Raw genomic sequence first — 22,447 nt, 5'->3', positions numbered from 1 at the left:
AGATTTAAAGCAAGACTAATATGATAGCTCCATATGGAACGGCATATGAACATTGTTGGGAAGGTTCAGCTGTTGCAAAATGTACAGGCCTGTCATATAAGAAATGTGTCACTATAAGCAATTAATGCCAGTGTTTTGACATCTGTCTCTGCTCTTCTGGATCTGATTCAGTATGATAGCTGCAATCCAGAAAAACCTACCTTAGTCCCAACACAAAAGCAGGAGCAGTTCCTCAGCTACGGTATAGCAATCTGCAGGACATGTGTATTAAGAGAGATTCAGCTGCATAACCTGCTGATCTATTAGAACACTTCACTCTGGATTACTGAAGGAATCAAACTGAACTGTGTTCTTGCTCTTTTTCACCGAGATTTCAGAATGGTTGCGCTCCACAGGCTCACCAACTTGGCGCTCTCCAATAGGCTGGGCCAAGCTCCAAAATTCCAGCCACAAACTACACTCTAATCCAACACGTGCACTCAAACGGTCGAGCTAAATTAAGTTGAGGATCCTAAACGATCTTCGTGGAATTTAATATTTTCTGGAAATAATAATGTGTAGCATTTATTGACCCCCTTCCTTCTCTATAGCCGTTTCATTGCGCCTTGCAGTTTTTCCGTGGAGATATAGAATATCTTCCTCTCTTAGTAGCCGCACCAGTTGCCTACAAAACAAGGATATTTAGGGTTTCCGAAAAGATTTCAGCCTTGGCCTCGCTTCTATAATGCAGCCTATGAGCCTGGGCCGCAGGGAAACACTTCCATCCCCCTCCTGGGCTTTGACCCTGGGAAGAAAGAAGCCCGCCTGGGCTTCTCAGGTGGGACGATGCAAGTACCGGATTTCTTTCACCTCCCGCAAGAATGTTAGGACTCCCCACAAGTCCTGCTCCTTTTGCCCAATAAGAAATAAAAGGAGGGGCGTGATTTCGATCCTGGGGGGAGGGGGCGGCACAATAAGCAGATCCCAGAAGGTGTAGCCCGAAGAACACACACGAAAAGAAGAGGCGTGGCTTGTCTTGGAGAGGAGGCGTGTCCTGCGGTCGGGTAGGGGGAGTTCTTGCGCGTGAGGCGGAGTCCGACGAGTTGGGTTAGGTTGGGCTGGGCTGCTGCTGGCCAAACAAGCAGACGCTGCCGAACGGCGATGTGTGTGTTGCAGATCGAGCTAGGGCAGGCTTCGTGATTGGTTGTGGCGGGCTCGTGCCGGCGGTTGCTAGGCTCCTCTGCGCCGCCCCTCCCCCAGGTACGTGTCGCGCGCCGTCGCGCTTGCTCTGTCGCCTGGTCTCTCGGTCACTGTGCCGGTGGCGGGTCCCGGGAGGGAGCGGCCTCCTCGCGGGCCGTACTTCGGAAGGGCTGGCGGGGGAAGGAGCGCGCGAGCCCCATGGTAAGTGAGCCCAGGCGCCGGAGAAGCTCCGTAAGGGGGACGACGGCACCGGTGGACGCCGGGGGCGCGGGACTCCGGGAAGTCCTGAGGCCTCCCGGCGCCCCGGATTAAGTTGCAGCGGTTGGCGCTTTGGGCGTTCTCCCTCCCCCTGGCTCTGGCGCCTCCTTTCTCTCCCAGACGCGTCCTGGAGAGGCTTCCTCTGGTGATCTTCGCCGTGGGTCTATCACCTTGGGCCTGGGCCGCTGCCTCCCTGCCGAAGGGGCGTGTGGCGGTGAGGTAGCCCCGTGAGTGGGGATCCTTGAATGCAACCGAGACAAGCTCAGCAGGTGCAGGTGGCTTTTGGGCATTGGGGTGTGCGCGCTGAGGTGCCTCGGAGCAGGTTGGTGAGTCTTGGTTGTCATTGGCGGGGAAACGGTGGAAAATAAGAATTTAACGTTAACTAGGCTAGGAAATTGAGCGGTCTGTCCTTACAGCCGAGGGTAGCAGTTGTTCCTTTGCCATTTAGTGATCATTGCAGGCCTTTCGCAGGAACGCTGCAGTTGTTTCTCTTGGTGAGGAATAGATGCTTTCTATATATGGTACTACTGAACACGGAAGGTTCTTTAGGTCTTGGCCAAAAGTTCCGGAGGTATCCAAGTTAGAGACTCAAAAAAGGGTTGGAAAAACGTTAAAAGGTTCCACTGTGTACTATGTGCCGAATAGAATAGTACAGTATAACATTCATTCACAATTTCCAGAATTCACATCTACTGTTATTTGGTTTAGATAAAAGTATTCAGCATTATGCCTCTGTGGGCCTTCCAACAATCTTGTAACATAGGAAACTAAGAAATATAATCCTTTGCTGTCAGTAAAGTATGTGCTGGTTGGCTTGCAGCTGTGTAGCAAATTTTTACAGTTGGAAGTACTAGGGGCTTTTTAAGTGCTAGGCAGGAGATAGTGTTTTCCTGTTGGCACATGCTTATATATTAAAGTTATCTTCATGTTTCTAGCCCGGAGAGTTAGGCCTGCAGGAATCATTGACAAGTTAAATGTAAGTTTGTTTAAAAAGATCGATGCATTCACCAGAGGTTCTATTGATCTGTAAAGTAATGTCTTGGAATCATTATTCTTGTAGGTAATGCTGTCATGATACCAGTAAGTGCTGGTATCCACCATATGGAGAATGAACTTTGCATTTCAAAAGCTGAATTTAGTTCAAGCATTCAGCTAAATTTATAAATCCTCTGTATATTTAGAAGCAATACGTAAGGGCATGTTCAGTTTCTTAGCTGATGTTGTAGTGGACATTGTCTTTGTCCCTATATTGCACTGTTTCCATAATTATTTGTTCTGGACATATGAATATGTACAGAACTTATTTACACTGTTTGTAGGAATTAGATGCTATTGCTTTTAGATAGTGGATCTTTTTAAAGAGTTCCAAAATAGTTAACGCTTAAGTATGTATTGTGGACTTGGTTTCTGGGGAAATAACTCCTAGTATAAATGTTACTATATTTGAAATGTTGCATACAGTGTTCAAAGTTATGTTTCCAGGAAATAATACTAAAAAGCCTTGTTTATCATGCATGTAGCATAAATACAGCAGAACAAATAAAATCCTTTAAATACATGTGTTGATAGTTTCAACTTCATTAACTGCTCTAAAACAATTCCAATGAAGGCCAGGGCAACAGAGATCTATTAGAGAAAATTTTACAGTACATTTTAAACTGTGCCAGTATCTTAATAAAGCTATGGGGAACTTCAAAGCATGATTGCAGCAAAAGTTTAAAAATCAAATACAAAGTTTTTAATTTCTAACATGAATGCAGAGTTAATTAAGAAAAGAAAAGGGGTAACTACAGTTTGCTTTTTTTTCCATAGAAAGGCAGCTGCTTTTTTTGAAAATCTGGAAAGACCTCAGGGTTTACTTTTTTATGTGCTGTGCTGAAGTTCTAAAACTAGACCTTGATCCTTGGAGAGAGTAAGCAAAATGATTTTCTCTGTTGTGTTCTTTTTCTCCATTAATATTTCACAGAGAGAAGTTACTATGTAAATAGCTTCCACCTCAATTTATACGGCATTTGCTGATTTTTAGATTGAAATATTACAGTATGTGAATTCCTAAGATGTTTGTGTTCTATCTTGAAATTATTTGAGTCCTTTATAAATTATGAGCTAATTTTTATGTTACTTTTCAAACAATTATTATGTTCTGAACTTATGTCAATTTAAGAGAGAGGCTGGCTGTGGTAGCAATTTGCAAACTAAGAAGATATTTCAAGAAGGCAAGCAAAAAGAACGTTTCAGGAAGCATATGCTGAATTTAGAGTTAATAATAAACTAAAGCAGTTATTTATTTTCAGTAGAGTCAGTCTCTCCTTGCTGTTCTTTTTGCTTAAATATTTGAAGGATAGATGAGACCAAAATGTTTTTTCAACTTTTCATTTTTAGTACAATTATTCATAGAAGGGGAGTGTTTTGTCCCTATCAGAGAATGGTGTACTAACTTTATTCCAGCTGTTCTTTCTCTGTGATATAAGGTTGTATTGTTTTCCCCTTGTGAAAGTGTTCTTCTTGTGATGCAGGATTATAATTTCTAGGTCTCTCTTGGGCTCCTGGCTATGAAATCAGAATACGCTCGCATTGAGCTGTCTAGCTTAAGGCACTGAATGACTTTTTATATGATTAATATTAATTACAAATTGCTTGGGACATTAGTGGAGCTATTGGTTAAATGGCAAATCAAAGACAGTAAAATTATGCAATATTTTATATTGACCTACTTTGATAAAAAAGTTGTATAGCTTTTACTGCCTAAAAGATTAGTAGGTTTATTATACAATATACTAACCTTTTGCATTAAGTGAATAAAAAATGTTTTATGGTCAACTTTTGGTTCAGCATAAGGGCTTCCCTTACTTGTACTGAGAGTCCTAATAATTTAAGGGGAAAAAAATCATCTATAGAAAAATACTTCCTTAGTTTAGGGACAAGGAATGTTCTTCAATGTACAAAAGGATTAATTTTCTGAGTACTAATGCAAGATGTTTTATGGATCCCCATTTTTACTAAGAGGTATCTATTTTAAATGAGTTACTAACATTCTTTTCTCAAATGCACAGAGAATGAAGAAAGGTTCCTTTTAATAAAGATGTATGGTGGTATGTTGGCTGTAACCTGCATACCAATTATGTTTGTTCATTAATTCCCAAATGATGTATCAGTTGTGCTGCATACTTGCTATGCTAAATTAGTTAAATAAAGAGTACTGTGCATACTTAGTATGCACACAAACTACAGGCTGATGCTGCATATGCTCTTATCTCCAATCAGACTTCACTGGAGGTATGCAGTTCTGTATAGTCTCTGCATTCATTATAATTTGAGCATGCAGTCACTTCCAATTCTTGACATGCAGCAGGATTCTTGCCTTCAAAGGAAGCTGCCCATTGTATTCAGCCAGATGGCATGCCATGAACACTGATGTATGCAAAAATGGAGGTATTCCTTTGAATGGGCATATTTCTATGCACTCCAGAATAAATCCTTTTAAGTCTAATGTTTAGAATAACTCTAGTAAGTAACTGTACATTTTTCAGACATTTGGAAAGCATTGCACCAATTTAACTGAGTTGATAATGATTAATGTAATGCTTGTTTGTATATGAATTGGGCTTCTTAGTTAGCTTATAAACCACCATTTGAAATAATTCAAAATAACATGGCTCTTAGAATCAGTCCAGAGCATTGAAGAGTAACAGCATACTGGTACATTTCTGTTGTCATAATTTGGGTAAAGACAAAAGAGTTCCATACACATTTTCCTTCTATTTTAGCTACCTTGTATCTGATTATAATTGTTCCTTGGCTAAAGTATGATGGTAACTTCAGCATATAAAATAAAAAAATGCATTTGTAGTGTAAATATTTTGGCCTGTTTCAGTGAATACTTTAAATGGAAGAGAAGGCTTAGTTTTTTTTATTGTGAATTTGATAAATTGTTGAGTTCCATTGTTAAACATCAACACATGTGAAGTGCTTTTTTTGTTTCTCTTGAAAAGACTCTGGTATATTTTATATATCATTCCTTTTTTTTAACTTCCCATACATAATTACTTGGTTCTGTACAAGATTTAACTAGTAAATTGCTACCATAAGACTTAACTCATAATGGAAGCCCTTCCAAAATAATATGTGAAGGCAATAATCATTGATTGTAAGTAGTTTTAGAAATCATCATATGATAGGATTATTGCAGAACTGTTATCTTAAGAATAAAGTTTTAGAGCATATAGAGCAGTGGTTCTCAACGTTTGTGTGACGGTGACCCCCGTCACACAAACGTGCTGCGCAGGCGCGGCGCGCACGGGGGGGCAGCCCCATGCGCGGCGCGCACGCGGGGGCGGCCCCATGCGCGGCGCACACACGCGGCGCGCACGTGCGGCGGCGCCCCCTGAGGGGGAAAAATGGCGGATCGCCTTGTTTGGCGACCCCCGAGAAATGGTCGATCGATCCCAAATGGGGTCGCGACCCATAGGTTGAGAACCGCTGATATAGAGCTTTTATATACTTGATATAGCAGTGATAAAATGGACTACTTAGTTGTTGCAAAATATTTATATAGTTATCTTGTGATGTATCATCTATATTCTTAATTACTAAAAGAAGAAAGAAAAAGGTGCAAAGTAGAGGTTTTCATATCTACTATTTCTTTGTGAATTGAGTTTTAAATGCCAATCATGAGAGACATTAAATACATCTTGACATTTCACTAGCCACACTCAGTGAATATGTGTCAACACATATTCATTGTCTTACATGGCATTGCCAGAAAGTCATTGTACCAAGAAATAAATTATGTAGTTTTTAAAGACATCAGGTGCTAGTGACAAAGGGATGAATAGATCATTTTTGGATTTTCTGTTAATTTCTCCAAGTTTCTTAAGTAAATTGCCACCTGTTTGTGATTTTTTTTCCTACTGTTATCATATAATCTTGGTGGTTAATATAAAGAAAAGCAGTTTGAATTTAAAGCATTTATGGAATGAGGAGACAAAGTTTCATATAAAAAACAGTGAAAGAATAGAACTGAGTATTGAATGTATTATCAATATATTAAAAATTAGGCAGCAAAATCTCCTGGAATCTGTAGTGGGAATTAGAAATATTTATGTCAGTCTAATGTATAGAACTTGTTGTTATTAATAGTAAACTAACATTTTCAACTCTAGAACAATGGCTAGCTAATACAATAAACAATTTTAGCGATGATAACACGGAACTCTATTAAAATTTCATCTTCACCAGTGATCAAATTCTAGTTTTCTCAGACAAAATAATTGGAAAAAATCAATATATTTTTAAGGATAGGCATTTTAACTCAGTATTGCAAACATGGCGAGATCCAACATGATTAATAAGGGGCCATTTTTGTTACCAGTGTGTAGACCTGCAAAGCAAATAGTCAGTGCTTTGCTCGTGGACTTCCTGAAGACATTTAGCTTCCTACTATAGGGATATTGTTGAGTTAAATGGATTCCTGGTTAGATCCAGCATTACTTTTCTGTTTTAATTTGTAGACGTCTTTTTACAGAAAATTGTATCTAGTGTCAAAAGAATATAATTTCAAGTTCAAAAGATCTCAGTTTTTACCTAGTTCAATACTTGTCAGTACAGAGTTGTGTTACAATGTCCTTTATTTTTTATGTTGTTTAATAGAATTAAATCAGCCTTCCTACTAAAATTTCTTTTGCAGTTATTGAATCAATTTTGCCTTTTGTTTTAAAAATGAATTAATAAATTCTGGATCAGTGGTGGTAACTTATTCTTTACAATTCTTTAAAATGTCTTCAAAAGTAAATATGAAAACCAGTGTCAATTATATAAACTTCCTTAAGAATGAATATAGTTTATGGGGAAAATACAAAACTTCCTCTCTAAAAGTAGATTACTACTATCTTTGATAGCTCCCACACAGATATTATCAATTTGACAAAGAATAAATAATTTCTTCTAGAAGGAATAGATGGCTGGCTTTACATTTATTAGGCTGGGGATTGGAAAAGAGGAAAAGTCTCTAGCCACTGTGTATTGTGCAGTGGAGTGAAAAAATGTAATTAATCAGTCAGAATTTTGTGTAAGCAATTACAGAGATTACTTGTAACTTTTCATTACTGTTCAGTAATGGAATGTCATAACAAAAGTATGTGAAACCAGTATTCTTAATTATAGGTGGAGCTGATAAGATGTGCTTAACTCAGAAGTAAGGTTGACTAACTTGTAGATTTGAATTGTTCACTATAAACCTTGTTCACAATAAATTAACTTCTGGTTTGTTCAAATTTTGTACATCAAGAGATTTAAAAAAAAACTGTATAAAAGCCCCAAGCTACTGTCAACAGACTCACTTTCAAAGCTGTTACATTTTCATAGCAAATTTGTTGTTTAGTTTGTAGTCAGGTGGGTTGGAACTATTTGGTCATGAAGAACTTAATATATGATACCTAATAAAGACCTGAAAAATATTTTTAACTTATGGATATTGACCACAAATAGCTGGTTAATACAGTTATGATCTTTTGTTGTTCTCAGATTAATATTAAGCATGCACACAAATTTGAATGTATAATTTTTATTATGTCATGTAGTAAAACATTTAACTTATTCTTATTTCAAGCCTTTGCGTGTTTTAAGTTGATCTAGTGGCATAGAACAGGTATTCTTATAAGCTGCCTAGAGCAGTGATGGTGAACCTTTTAGAGACCAAGTGCCCCAAAACCGCCCCTGCCCTGCCCCTATCTTGCCCGCTCCGCCCCCGCCCTGACTGCCCTGACTCCAGCCTGCCCGCACCCCGTACCACCCCCTGTCCCACCCGCCCACAGGGCCACTCACCACCTCCACGGCCCGCTTCAGATTGCCTAGGCCATGGCGGCCATGCCCTCCACCGGTGCCCCATAGTATCATCTGCGTGTGACGGGGCGTAAGGGCAGAGTCTGATCCTGGCGACTCTCTGGGGGGTGACTTTCCTCCGGGGGGGCTGCTGGTGATGAGGGGGCTGTGGGGGGAGGCGGGCTGGGGCGATGGCACACATGCCCACAGAGAGGGCTCTGAGTGCCGCCTCTGGCACAGGTGCTATTCGTTTGCCATCACTGGCCTAGAGTCACCTTATAGGGAAGATGGGTGACATAAAAATTTAATAAATAAAAATAAATAAATTCTGAAATTTATTTTGGATCATTTAAATCAAGAGAAACCTTGAGTACTAATTTGTTTAATTAGGGGCTACAGTAATATAAAGCAAAAAAAAAAAAAGTCAGGAAATGTAATTAAGCAGCTCAGCAGTACTCCGGTGTTTGACTTGAGAATTGTCCTAAGTTGAAAATCCATTAAAAATTGCCTTTTTAATTCAGCATTGGAGGAAATTGAAATGAACAATGATTTTCATGGGGCCGAGAACATGCATAATGGTTGATTCTGGGGAATGGGGGAAAAGGATTAGAGAAGTCTGATTACCATCATGTATCTGAGATTTGTTTCCTGCTTGACGGCCATTGAATTCAATCCAGATTTTCCAGCCTGTTAATTAGCAGAGAATGAGAAAATGAGAGGATGTGAATATAGATTGTGGTGTTTAAAGCAAAGCTGTAGTCCCTGACAATTCTGTTAGCCAAGTGCTATCTCTTTTCTTATGAAATTTGATTTAGGCCATGCCTTCCCTTGCCTATGTCACCTTGGCTAAATATCTCTAAACATCCTACTCTATAAATAGAAAACAATTACAATTAAAGAGTTCTCTATCCTGTTCCTGTAGTTTGGTAATTTTGGAAAAATAAATAAATAAAAATCCATGTTACGGCACATTCCTTGTAATCTTAATTGTGTTTTCATAACACTTATCTGAGACAGTTGAAGAACTATTAGCTGCATTAGCACAATATGATAAACTTGGATAACTTTTCACTTTAGAGAGGGAGGGGGTTGGCTCGTGAATGTAACCCATTTGGTTTGCTATTTCTCAGTTATTGTTGTTTTTGAGAACCCAGAAAACAGATTAATAGAGTAACCAAGTTAAGTATGTTGTGCAAACATACTACATATCCTGTGTTACTTAGTGGAATCAATTATGATATCCTTTTGCTTTAATTTTGTGTTAATTCAGTACGTTTTCTTTGCATTCCCAATCTGTGTACTACTGCTTAATTTAGAGTGCTCTGCAGACATTTATACTAGTCCAGGCATGCTGATTTGCTCATTTTTAATATTACCACAGTAATATCCTAAATATAGGTTAGCATGCCAGTTTGGAACATCCTGTTAAGAAGTTAAAATATCTGGAATGCTAATAGGTTTTTGGAGAGTTACAAGCCCTTACTCTATAGACTTCACTGGATGTATTTTAGTATGTAAGTATAACAACATATAACAACATATTAGAATTGAAGGGGGAGCAGCTGTACTGTCGCCAGTAATAAGGATCTGTCTAGCTATGCTGAAGCTTTAAGTTTGTTGTTTAAAGACATACTTGTATTGAGTTTATAAGTTCATAAATATCCTAGTCTGATGGCAGGAATGTCTCTTGGGCCGTTTTCATATTTTATAAGCATATAATTTCCATTTATAATATACAGTTGAAGCTAATTGTAAGGGAGTGTGTGTTGCAGTGAAAACAAAGAATCTTGTGGGTAAACATTATTCAAATTGTTATGGTATGTCTTTTATCAGAAACATGGAATATTAATTTGAATGCTAAGAATAGTTTCCTCTACCAAGTATTAAATCCTTATGCTAAGAAAGGATGAAACTGGTAAATTGGAACAGTACAGTAGTTGAACATATTTGTTCCTGGCATGAAATATCTGACTACTAAAACATGACTAAAATATAGCTTAGATTGTATAATGTCAAACAAACTTATTCTTCCTCCTGAGAATTTTTACTGTGATTTCAGTATGCAATCAAATTAAAAGATTTGTTTAGAGGTTTGGGTGGAAAACAGACATCCTGAAATTGATCAGAATTAATTCAATTAATTTCTAGAGTTCTGATATGGACAACTGATTTCCCTCTTCCCTATTTAAAATTTTCTTTCTTAGTAATTCAAGTCAGTGCTTTATATATCTAGTATTCTCTGTGGAGAGTTTAAAAGTTTTCTTCCTTTTTTAAAATGAAGCTATATTGAAATTTATTGCTTCCTAGTAGTTATCTTGGGATTGGATGCTATTTGACACATTACAGGAGGCTTTGTAGGATTAAAAAAGTACCTTGGAAGTGTTCACCCCCCCCCCAAATCCAGGGAAAGAACCCTCATATCATATCTCATGCAAACGTCTGTCCAATATTTACTTGAAATCTGTACTACCAATGTTTCCCCGGAAATAAGATCAGGTCTTTTTTTGGGGGGGGGGCCTCCAAAAGAGGCACCAGGTCTTATTTTCGGGGGGGGTGCCTTTTATACTGACTTTCAGCACTGACAGCCCCGCCCAGCAGGTCCACTTCTTCTGGGGCTGAAGGAGCAGCTTCATTCTGTAACTGCATTCCGGCCTGCATTTCACAGTCAGGCCACTGCAGCTGATTCAATTCACAGCGTGGTTCTCAGCTGCAGAGGCCTTCTGGAAAGGCATGTGACTGAGAAATGCAGGCCTGGCTGCAGAAGATGCCGCAGAAGAAGTGGGCTAGCGAGGAGATGCCTGGCTGCAAGGTGAGTAGGTGCAGGGTGCATAAGGCAGATCCACCCCCCCCACCCCAAGTCTAGCTTGACTTTGGTGTGTGCCTTGCCACAAACTGGGGCTTATTTTTGGGGTAGGGCTTATATTAGGTCCACTCCCAAAAATCAAGATAGGGCTTATTTTCGGGGTAGGCCTTTTGGGGAAACAAGGTAATAGAGCATCCAGGACCCCACAAGGTAGGATGTTCCATTGCTCAATAGTTCTCACAGTTAAGAAATTTCTCCTTATTTTAAATTTGGATCTCCCTCTGTAAAACTTTTCATCCATTAGTTTTCATCTATCCTTGGGTGCTGTGGAGAATAATCCACACTCTCTTCCCTGTGACAGTCCTTCAAGTATGGAAGACTGCTATCATGTAGCTTTAGGCTAAATACATTACTTCAATAGTTCTTCATATGATTTAGTCTCCAAGCCTCTCGGTATATTTGTAAGTCTTTTCTGAATTCTTTCCAGTTCCTCAGCATCCTTCCTGTAGTGCACAATGTTTATGAAAATATTGAAGAGGACAGGACTGAGCCTACTCAGATACCCTATTACGTCTTTCCATGTAGACCTAGATCTATTAAGAACCACATCTATTGAGTATGGTGAGTCAGTTAATTGTGAATGCATCTGACAGTGGTACCTCCATCCTACATTGTTCTGCTTTATCAAGAAGGAAAGTGTGGTCAGTTTTATTAACTGCTTTATTAACTCTAAGCATACCCCATATATAGGTTTCCTTTGGTCTACTAATTAGTCACTTTATAAAAAAAGAAGAAATAAGGTTTGTATGGGACAATATATTTTTAACAAACTCATGTTCAACTGAAATACTGTGCATTTGATCAGAGACCAGCAACATTTGGAAATATACAATACAAAAGTAAAACCAAATGAGTGAGCTAAAGTACTAGCATAACAAAGATTCTCTATAATTAAGACATAGCATATAACTACTATACTGGTGTGTTAATTACCCGTGCAAGTATAAATCTAAAATATTACAATCTATGAGATAAAAACACATATCACTTAAAGCAAGATCGCTAACACATAATGTAAATTGTGTAATGTATAAAAAATAGCATAGTAAAAAGTGATGAATAAAAATGCTGGTTATTTCTGTAAACAATTATGCCTTATTTTCATCACGGCAATCAGAATTTGGCTACTGCAGAAGTGATAAATATTATAGTTGGAGGTTCTGAAGTAAAAGGTTTTTTTTTTTTACAACTTTTTAAAACTTAGTTTGTATATCCACAATTACTGTTTTCTTAAATAATTTTTTTTGTGTAGGGCATGTTTGAAATATCCCCAAAACGTCTACTTTAAAAATATTTTTGAGCTTTTGATAGAGATGTGTTATAGCTTTTAATTCTGACATGGATTCCATCAGGTAATAAAGCAACTCTAATGCCTTTAAAGTCACCAAATGGCCTCCTCCGTATTATTTCATTAGAACTTGCTTAAACTGAAGATACCGACATGTGGCAAATTGGGAAGACCAGAGTGAACTTGAAGAAAGGCAAAATCCCATTTAAAGGCATGAGTCCAACTTCTGCCTGAACTTTCCAATAGTAGTTTTTTTCCAAAATATTAGATATTTATGAGTCTCATTATTAGTTTACATTCCAATACAGCCCAAGATAATTCACTGCTTGTACTCCTGGAAATAAAAGGCCTTTTCTGCTATGTGTTGTTCCAAGTATTTGCCATGACTGCAAAGGAAATAAGTAATTCTCCAGCACTGGAGATGGATAATCCACGCAGTGGGTTGAGACTGTATTCCTGGCCAATCAGATCAGTCAGCCAAAGTTGCCACGCCCCGTCTTGGACCATGATCCTTAGTCTTGACTGATCTGGCCATACAGAGACACCTACAACTTTTGGCTCCTGGGCAGGTATAGTTCCTTTCCATTAGGGGGGATTTTTTCTAGTAGCTGAAATTGCTTAGTTTAAAAGTTAATTAGAGATAATTTAATTCAATTTAATTGATCACTCAAAAATTTCCTTGCTAAATTGTAAGACTCAGGAAGTCAGATTCCTACAGGGGAAACCACCCCCACTTAAAAGGGGGAAATCCCTAACTCCCCTCCCTAACCCAAAAACCCCAGCCACCTTCCAGCAGCCGGTAGCCGCCTTAAACAAACGGGGAGGCTCGGGCAACCCCTCGCGTCTAAAACAAACAAAACAAAAAAGACAGAAAGGCAAGCAGTTAGCGAGAGAAGCGGAGGACAAAGGGGACGCATGCTGGGAGGGAGATTGATTAAGGGAAACAGCTGGCGTGCGAAGGAACAGTCTTTTCACTCCAGGCTGCTCAGGATTTTTTAAACGAGGCGCCATTGTCTGCACAGCTGGAAGCACGCGCAGCTCTTTGTTACAACCGCACGTGGCATAGGCAGCCTTGTTAACACATGCGCAGTAGCCTCCTGGCAGCGGCGGCCATATTTTTTGTCCAAACAGGGGAGTTAAAGCTCACTGAGAAAGCTAGGTTCAGCCGCTGGAGTGAATTAATAGGCAAGCAGTACTGGGGTACTAAAGCATCTATTATTCATTCAGAGACATTCAAATCAGACACATAGCTACTGGTTCCAGGACTTGGTGTCTTCTACCTAAAGTAAATAAGAACCTTTCATAACTAACTGTGTTTAGTTGCCTTTGGCTCCTTCCAGACTTCGGGTCCCCCATTAGTGGCCCGTACGCCTCTGGATTTAGTGGTGGGTTCCAGGCATCCCCAGTCGCGTGCCTGTCCTTACCCACCATAGTCAAGCCGGGTTCCAGGCATTCCCATTAGCGTGCCTGTTCTTATCCGTGCACAGTGACTAACTCTGACAATTTTGCAGAGTCTGCTCCTGAGTTCCAGACGCCCCCAGTAGTGCGCCTGTCCTTACTCAAAGTTGGAGCTCTCCTACTACCTGGGTCCCCCCTATCGCGGCCCAGCGTTAGTGGAGAATGGAGGAAGCAATCATTCCCTCCACTGGAGCCCCGCCTTCATCCTCTGGAGCACCTGCTTCAGAGGATTCGGAATCCTCTGCAGCCCCTAGAAAGGCTGCAAGGAAGTCATCAAAGAAGGCTGACAAACAGGCAATCAGAAGACACCAAGCCCTAGAAAAAGAGTTCGACAGAGCCCAGAAAAGGGCCAGAATTGAAAATAGGCAGAATGGGGGAATAGGTCCTGATCTACCGCTGGGTCTCCCTTCATCCCCACGGGCCATTTGGTCATTAGGGAGCTCATCACAGTCCCAAACAGAGGGTGGGATAGGCGAATTCTCATCGCTCTCCCGATCCCCCTCCCCACGGAGGTTACAGGAAACCCCGAGGACCATGCTAACCACAGCACCTGCAGGGTCGCAGGCAATGGTCACTCCTCCTGCATTGACGGGGGATCTGCTAGCTACCCTAGTAGCACAGGCAGTGGACCGTGCATTTGAGGCCAGGGCTCAAACTTCAAAAGCCAAGCCTCTAGGACTTAGAACGAGACATCGGGAGGAAACGGAGGACCATCAGGACCTCTCCTCCGTCTCAGACTCGTCGGTCTCTAAGGAAGCTTACCTGGACCAGCCAGGTACGTCACAAGGGATTCAAATGTCTGAGGAGGAGGAGGACACCTCACCTCAAGGGCCGTCCTTCAGCGGCCTGTTTAACCCTTCTCTTTTTGTTACTATTCTGCGCAAGGCTGAGGCCACAGCCCATCTGGGGCATGGGACACCAGCGGAGCCTGTCACAGTTGACACGGAGGCTGAGCCGACGTTCGCCGAAAAGGTAACCACTCAACACCGCATACCATGCCCGACCATGTTCCTAAACACAATAAGGAAACAGTGGGCAGCGCCAACCTCCCTACCGCTTCCTAGCAATGCGGAGAGGAAGCTATTTAACGTAGCAAGGGAGCTAGAGGGAACATTGGAGGTGCCGGTGGTGGACGAACCCATAGGTCCCCTGATATCGGACACGGCCATATCAGGAGATTTTGCTGAGGCTCTTAAAGCCGAGGACCGAAAGAGTGAGTCCAACTACAGGAGAACGCACCAGGCAATAGCTTGGGCTACCAGGGCGTCTACCTCCGCGTCCTTTTTCACCAGAGCCACACTTTGTTGGCTCCGTGAGTTACAGGGCCGGGTTCCCATGGAAGATATACGCACTCACCAGGAACTCAGCAAAATGGTAGCGGCCACGGAATATGCGTCGGACGCAACACTTTTAGCGACCAAGTTTTCAGCCAAGGCAATGGCGGCAAACAACACGAGCAGGCGCATCCTCTGGCTAAAGAACTGGCAGGCGGATACCAAATCCAAGTGGAAATTGGCTTCGGCTCCGTACCAAGGGGCAAAGCTGTTTGGTGAGGCACTAACGCCATACCTGACAGAGAACAAGGACAAGCGCAAGGTCCTTAAACACATGCTTAAAAGGCAGGACAAGAGACCCGGCTCCTGGGGAAGGAAACAATCCTTTCGTACGGAAGCCAGGGTCAACTACTTTCAAAATTCCCAACCCTTCCAAGCTAGACAGGATAGGGAAAGACAGGGGGACAGTCAGAACACAAGACATAGGCAAACACAGGGAAGACGGCCCTTTCGGGGGAACAACTGCCCCTTCCGCCGTACCAGATGACTCCCGCCCAGACCTTCCCATAGGGGGCAGGCTAGCAGGGTTTGCTCCCCAGTGGGAAGAGACCACCACGGACGTATGGGTCAGGAACACCATACGTCATGGTCTATCTCTAGAATTTCTCTCAAAGCCCCCGAACCGCTTCCGCCCGTGCCCCTGTCCCACAAACCCAACAAAGAGAAGGCTCATGAACGAGGCCGTTCAGCACCTTCTAAACATACGGGCCGTAGAGCCGGTGCCTATGAACCAGAGAGACCAGGGGTTTTATTCTATCCTCTTCGTGGTCCCAAAACCCTCGGGGGGTTGGAGAGCCGTTTTGGATTTGAAAAGGCTAAATTTCTACATAAAATACCGCAAATTCAAAATGCAGACACTACGCTCCATCCTTGGAAGCGTAAGGAAAGGGGATTTTCTGGCATCGATCGACCTCACGGAGGCATACTTGCACATCCCTATCTCTCTGGCTCACCGCCGCTTTCTACGGTTTGCCTACAGGGGGCACCATTTTCAATACAGGGCACTTCCATTCGGCCTGTCATCAGCGCCCAGGGTGTTCACCAAGATTCTGGCGGTTCTGGCAGCACACCTAAGAAACGTACCAGTCAGAGTCCAGTGCTACCTGGACGATATTCTAATCCAGTCATCGTCCGCCCAGCAGTCTCGGGCGGACCTAAAGTTAGTGATAAAAATGCTGCAGGACCACGGCTTCTCGGTGAACTTTCCAAAGAGCCATCTAACCCCAACTACGAGAATACTCCATCTGGGAGCGGTCATAGACACAAAGGAATGCAAGGTGTACCTATCACAGGAACGCCTCAGCAGCATAAAGAAAGCCGTAAAACAGGTAAGCCGCGGTCAGTCAGTGACGCTGGTCTGCCTCTCCCAGCTGCTAGGGAAGATGATATCGACCATAGCAATAGTTCCTTGGGCAAGGCTGCACTCAAGAGAACTGCAGTGGTTCATGCTCCCGTTTCAGAGACAACAAATCAGTGCATCCTGGAAGAGGGTAGGCATACCTCTGAGAGTACGACACTCCCTCAGGTGGTGGCTATCTCCAGCTCTCCTCAGGGGGTCCCCCTTCAGGGAACCAGACAGAGTAGATGCGAGCTTATTCGGCTGGGGAGGCCACTTGGGGACCAAGTGGACACAGGGCCGCTGGTCAGCGGTGGATCTCCGACACAACATAAACTGGCTCGAGCTGCGGGCTATTCACCTAGCGTTAAGGCATTTTCACAGCAGCATAAAAGGCAGGCACGTACTGGTCCTGACAGACAACGTGACAGCCAAGGCCCACATAAACCGTCAGGGGGGCACACACTCTCGCTCGCTCTCGGCCGAGGCCCTCCTACTGGGGGCCTGGGCGGAACAAAATCTGGCCTCCATAAAGGCCGACCACATATCGGGGGAGGCAAACATCCAAGCAGATCTGTTGAGCAGATCAACAATAGATCACTCGGAGTGGCAACTACACCCGAGGATCTTCAGGGAGGTCTGTCACCGCTTCGGGCTTCCCCAGGTGGACCTTTTTGCCTCTCCTTCCAATGCCCACCTAACTCGCTTCTTCTCCCGATTCCCATCCAAGGGAGCAGAGCAGACAGACGCGTTACGGAGCCCATGGCCAAGGGGGCTCCTGTACGCGTTTCCACCCTTACCTCTCCTTCCGGCGGTAGTACGCAAGATTCTGCGGGAAAGGGCCGAGGTAATCCTTGTGGCCCCTTATTGGCCAAGGAGACCTTGGTTCGCAGACTTGAGGAGTCTCTCCCGCACGAATCCATGGCGGATTCCTCCGGAGAGGATCTCCCTCAAGCAGGGGGAGATCTCCCACCCAGAGCCACAATGGCTACAACTAGCCGTCTGGCTCTTGAACGGTCAATTTTAGCCAAGGAGGCTTGCTCACAGGGTGTAATTAGGGTCATACAGGCATCAAGGCGCCCCTCCACGAACCGTATCTACGAGGCCACGTGGAGAAGCTTCCAATCATGGTGCTCTAAACAGGAATTGTTACTCGAAGGGATCACAATTCCCAAGATCCTAGAATTTTTACTAGATGGCCTAGAGAGGGACCTCTCGCCAAACACACTGCGCAGGCAAATCGCCGCCCTCTCAACTATACTTTCTGCCAGCCCCGGTGAATCCTTGGGCAAGCATCCCTTAATACGATCCTTCCTCAAGGGGGCTGCGAACATCAGACCGCCAACCGTGCACAGGTATCCATCGTGGGAACTACCACGAGTACTACAAGCTCTTACCAGAGCGCCCTTCGAACCACTCAAAACATGTGACATTCGCTATCTGACCCATAAGGTAGCATTCTTGGTAGCCATCACGTCAGCTCGGCGGATATCCGAGTTAGCTTCTCTCTCAATGAGGAAGGACCTGTGCCATTTTCACAGGGACAAGGTAGTCCTAAGAATAGACCCTTCATTCATTCCAAAGGTCAACTCCCTTTTTCACAGATCACAGGAAATAGTCCTACCAGACTTCTGTCCAAACCCAGCTCATCCCCTGGAGCAACAATGGCACACCTTGGACGTACGCAGGGCACTAAGACATTACATTTCACGCACAGCGGAATTCCGACGCTCGGAAGCGCTTTTCATATCCTTCCACCCCGCTACTAGGGGCCGGAAGGTCTCGTCCTCTACCATCGGTAGGTGGATTAGGGCATGCATCACTGGGGCATACCAGGCGGAGTCCTTGCAAGTCCCCAAGCATATCACGGCCCATTCCACAAGGAGTGCTGCCACCTCAGCAGCATGGGCCATGCAGGCTTCTATTGAAGAGGTATGCAGGGCAGCCACTTGGGCCTCGCCCTCTCCATTCATTCGTCATTACAAAATCGACAGGTACTCCTCTGCAGAGGCCTCCTTCGGTAGGAGGGTTCTCCAGCAGGTGCTAGACCAAAGTTGCACACGGGACCAGTCTATTCCCCAACCCAAGGGACAATAGGCTTTGGTATGTCCCACTGCGTGGATTATCCATCTCCAGTGCTGGAGAAGGGGCGTTGACTTACCTGAACGCCTTTTCTCAGCACGGAGATGGATAATCCACACCCACCCTTATAGACTAGAATAATAGGGTATATTTAGTGGAGCCAAAACGTCTTACTGTCAGTCAATGGCTGCACTCGAGTCAAGACTAAGGATCATGGTCCAAGACGGGGCGTGGCAACTTTGGCTGACTGATCTGATTGGCCAGGAATACAGTCTCAACCCACTGCGTGGATTATCCATCTCCATGCTGAGAAAAGGCGTTCAGGTAAGTCAACGCCCCCTTTCCAACTCAGCCTTGAGATCGGATTCATAAATTTCTTTAGCACCCACATTTCTGTATCTTTGCTTCAAGCACAGTATAGTTCAGTGGTGGCAAACCTATGGCACGGGTGCCAGAGACGGCACTCAGAGCCCTCTCTGTGGGCACGCACGCCATCGCCCCAGTCCTAGGCCTTCAGCTGGGTTTTATAAAACCTTTTCGCTTTAGGCCTCTGCCGCCATGTGCAAAAAAAAAAAAAAAAGGTTCAATCAGTCAATTTCAACTTCTCGCGGGAAAAAAAAGATCTTGCAAAGTTGAAATTGATTGATTGAATTTTTTAGTCCCACCCAGTCCGCTGTTACCACCGCAGCCGTGCCCACCCAATTGGCCACGCCCACCCACCCGGTACTTGACTATGCATGAGTGGGTTTTGGGTTGCAGTTTGGGCACTCAGTCTCTAAAAGGTTCGCCATCACTGATATAGTTGAACGAAGAAAGTTATCTTTTCATGTAATTGAATAGAGTTTTTTTTTATAGATATATTAAGCTGGTAAAAAGCTTTGGTCTTTCTGCATCAACAAAAAGATGCAGTACTGAAAAAGAAAAATGGAGAAATTGTCTCTGATACTAATATTCAACTTCATAAAATTATTTTGATCAGACAATTTTAGCTTAGGATTTTTTCAAACAATTTTTATGTGCAGAATTATTGAAAAGTGTTCTCTCCATTTGCATTCTGAAGTAAAACAGTCTTCAGAAAGGCAAAACGTATTGTTGTGGATTGAAGTATCTAAGACAGTGATTGGGCTAGTTGTTGCAGACTAGATAAAAACATGTAACTTGGTATCAGTTAATAGGCGGCACAAATAATGAAGTTCATTGTCCCAATTGTAAGAGGCAGAGTGAATACTGTTAATTAAACCACAGATACCTCTGATTTTATAGAGTGGCACAACAATATGATTTGTGCAAAAAATTAAAAACCTTTAAGTACAGAATTCAAACACTTTTCCTATAGAATACTAGCTTTTTTTTTTACTTTCTTGCGTAGCTTTATCAGATCCAATGATTAGTAGTGCTTTTTATTCAAGATATATGAATAAGGATTAAAATATGGGGTGAAATATAGCACTTGATTTTAAGGAATTCATTAACATTCCAAACTATTTCAAAACCTTTGTCCCCAGGACAAAAGATGATAATATAGAACTATGCATTTCTGACAGTTAAAACCCCACTTCTTATATGATTACATTTTTGACAGATATCCTCAATTTATTAGAGATTGAATGTAGATTTGATTTTAATCTAAATATTTCACTAAAATATCTAACACTGTTACCTAAGACAATTAACATTCTTGCCACTGTCTCTTTTGGTGTTTGTTGAAATACTTCCTTCAGAACATGAGTAACAAAATGTCTCATTAGACTGCTTGCTTTTATTTGTTTTAGGAACATTTGACCAATGTCCAAATACTTTATTTACCATCTCTGCTGCTGAATTATGTGGATTCAGTAGCAAAGCTTTGTATTTTTTTTCCTTTTTAACTCATGCAAAACTTCATATCCAAGATACATGACCATATCACAAGAACATTTTTTATTGTTTACAAAGCATATGACTCTACTAATTTGTATCTTGAGTTGATAAATAGATGAATCCTAGTGGGGAAAAACACTGGTTTCACTAATAGATCAAATAAATAACTTTTGGATGTTTGAAAGAGCTATGGTGGTGCAGGGGGTAGAATGCAGTATTGCAGGCTAACTGTTCACTGCCAGGAGTTCGATCCTCACCGGTTCATGGTTGACTCATCCTCATCCTTCCAAGGTCAATAAAATGAGGACCCAGATTGTTAGGACAACATGCTGACTATAAACCGCTTAGAGAGGTCTGTAAAGCGCTAAGTAGCAGAATATAAGTCTTAACTGCTATTGCTATTGAAGCACCTAACCTTGATAGAGAGTAGCCTTTTGCATTCTGTGCTGAATATGGATGTTACTTGATTAGAAGAAATAACTTTAATGGAACTTTAAACAGAACCTAAAATTGGCTTTTCAACACTCAACATTTTTTTTATCCTTTATATTTCTTTACAGAAATAGTTAGGTGTTGTTTTCTTTATAGTTAGATGTTGTTTTTGTTTTGTACTTGAAATATCTAGGTTCAGATGTAAGTTCAAACTACAAACAACACTGGAAATAAGGTACAAGCTTTTAGGGCTTTTTTTTTCTTGGTTTATACCCTGTCTTTATACCAGTATAGCACTCAGGTAAATTAGCAGGCAAAAAGAGAACGGAAAAACAGCTAAAATCCATTTAAAACAACAGTTAAAATCATCCAGTCTAATCTCACTCTGGTTTTAAGAAAGATATAGCATGAAACGAGTGGGTATTACCAATCTTTAACAAAGTGCATTCCTTAGCTTGAAAGGAACACAGGATTGAGCTGAACATTTTTCAGACATCAGAATTTTCCACTCTAGGCAAATTTGGCAGTTTCAAAGTTACATGCAATTTTATTTTCTGACAGTTGCTCTAAATGAGAATCTAAAGCTACAGTACAACTGCATATTATAGGTATGCTGAATGACTGCTATGTTTAACAACCATTCATAGTTGACAATGCTGAAAAGATAAAGTAATTTTACAGCCAGTCCTCGCATAACTATTGCACTGTCCCGCAGTCATGTGATCACTATTTGTATGCTTCACAGAGTTAATGCAGAAGCCAGCATAAAATTGCAAGCCTCACTTAATGATTGCATCACCTAGTGGTGGAGTTGCCAGTTCAAATTGTGCTTGTTAAATGTGGACTATCTGTATTTTTTAGCCAATTGCTTGACATTTTTCCATCAACATTTCAATAAATATTTTTCTTCTCCCATCAAAGTATTTTGTTCCTTTGACAATACAATTCCCCCCAAAAATCCACATTTCCAAGTGCAAGTTATTTTTTACATCTTAATTCTATTATCAGTGGCTTATGAATTATGTGGAGGATAAAGTGGAATAATCCAGAATATGTTATTTTGAAGCTGCTAGGAAAAAAGAATTTTGTGTAACTTACAAATTTGTATCAGAAGTATCTGTCCTCTTGTAGATTTTCTGAATTTTTGCATATTTTATAACTTTCTAACTTTCAGTAGACTATCAGAACAACATGTAGATCCTAATGATATAAGGGGGGTTGAACAAAAACCCTTAAAAGTGCTTGCTTGTTTGTCCTCTAAGATGTAATGTACCAGTGTGAAGAATTAATTACTCCTTTTTGTTCTGTCACATTTACCGGCAGTAAATATAAACCACACCTCCTGGAATTAATGATCGCCCTCTTACAACAAGTGGGAATTTTGGGCCATTCTTTCTACTTGCAACATCTAACATGGATTGTTCATTTAAGATCCTGTCATATTTCAGTGGATGTTTAGAGCTGGATTTTAACTTGGCCATTTGAAAACATTGAATTTGCTCTTCATCTTGTAATTTGCTCTTCATCTTATAGATTTG

At 41.9% G+C, this 22,447-nt stretch overlaps 1 protein-coding gene across 3 annotated transcripts in view; it reads left to right on the top strand.

The window, feature by feature from the left end:
• Positions 1-1,110: 1,110 nt before the first annotated feature.
• The window catches only part of DAG1 (dystroglycan 1), a 93,444-nt gene continuing 72,107 nt past the window's right edge, over positions 1,111-22,447 (top strand). Inside the window, exon 1 of one of the 3 annotated variants that reach the window (XM_039334060.1) lies at positions 1,111-1,239. The gene's annotated coding sequence lies outside the window, so the exon portion shown is untranslated. The other 2 variants (XM_039334059.1, XM_039334061.1) reach the window with 2 other exon arrangements.

This window comes from Crotalus tigris, unplaced genomic scaffold (genome assembly GCF_016545835.1).
Source record: "Crotalus tigris isolate CLP2741 ecotype Arizona unplaced genomic scaffold, ASM1654583v1 scf7180000017625.6296891, whole genome shotgun sequence".
Lineage (NCBI taxonomy): Eukaryota > Metazoa > Chordata > Lepidosauria > Squamata > Viperidae > Crotalus > Crotalus tigris.
Note: the sequence above shows the minus strand (reverse complement) of the source record. Positions and strands in the feature narration are given on the sequence as shown.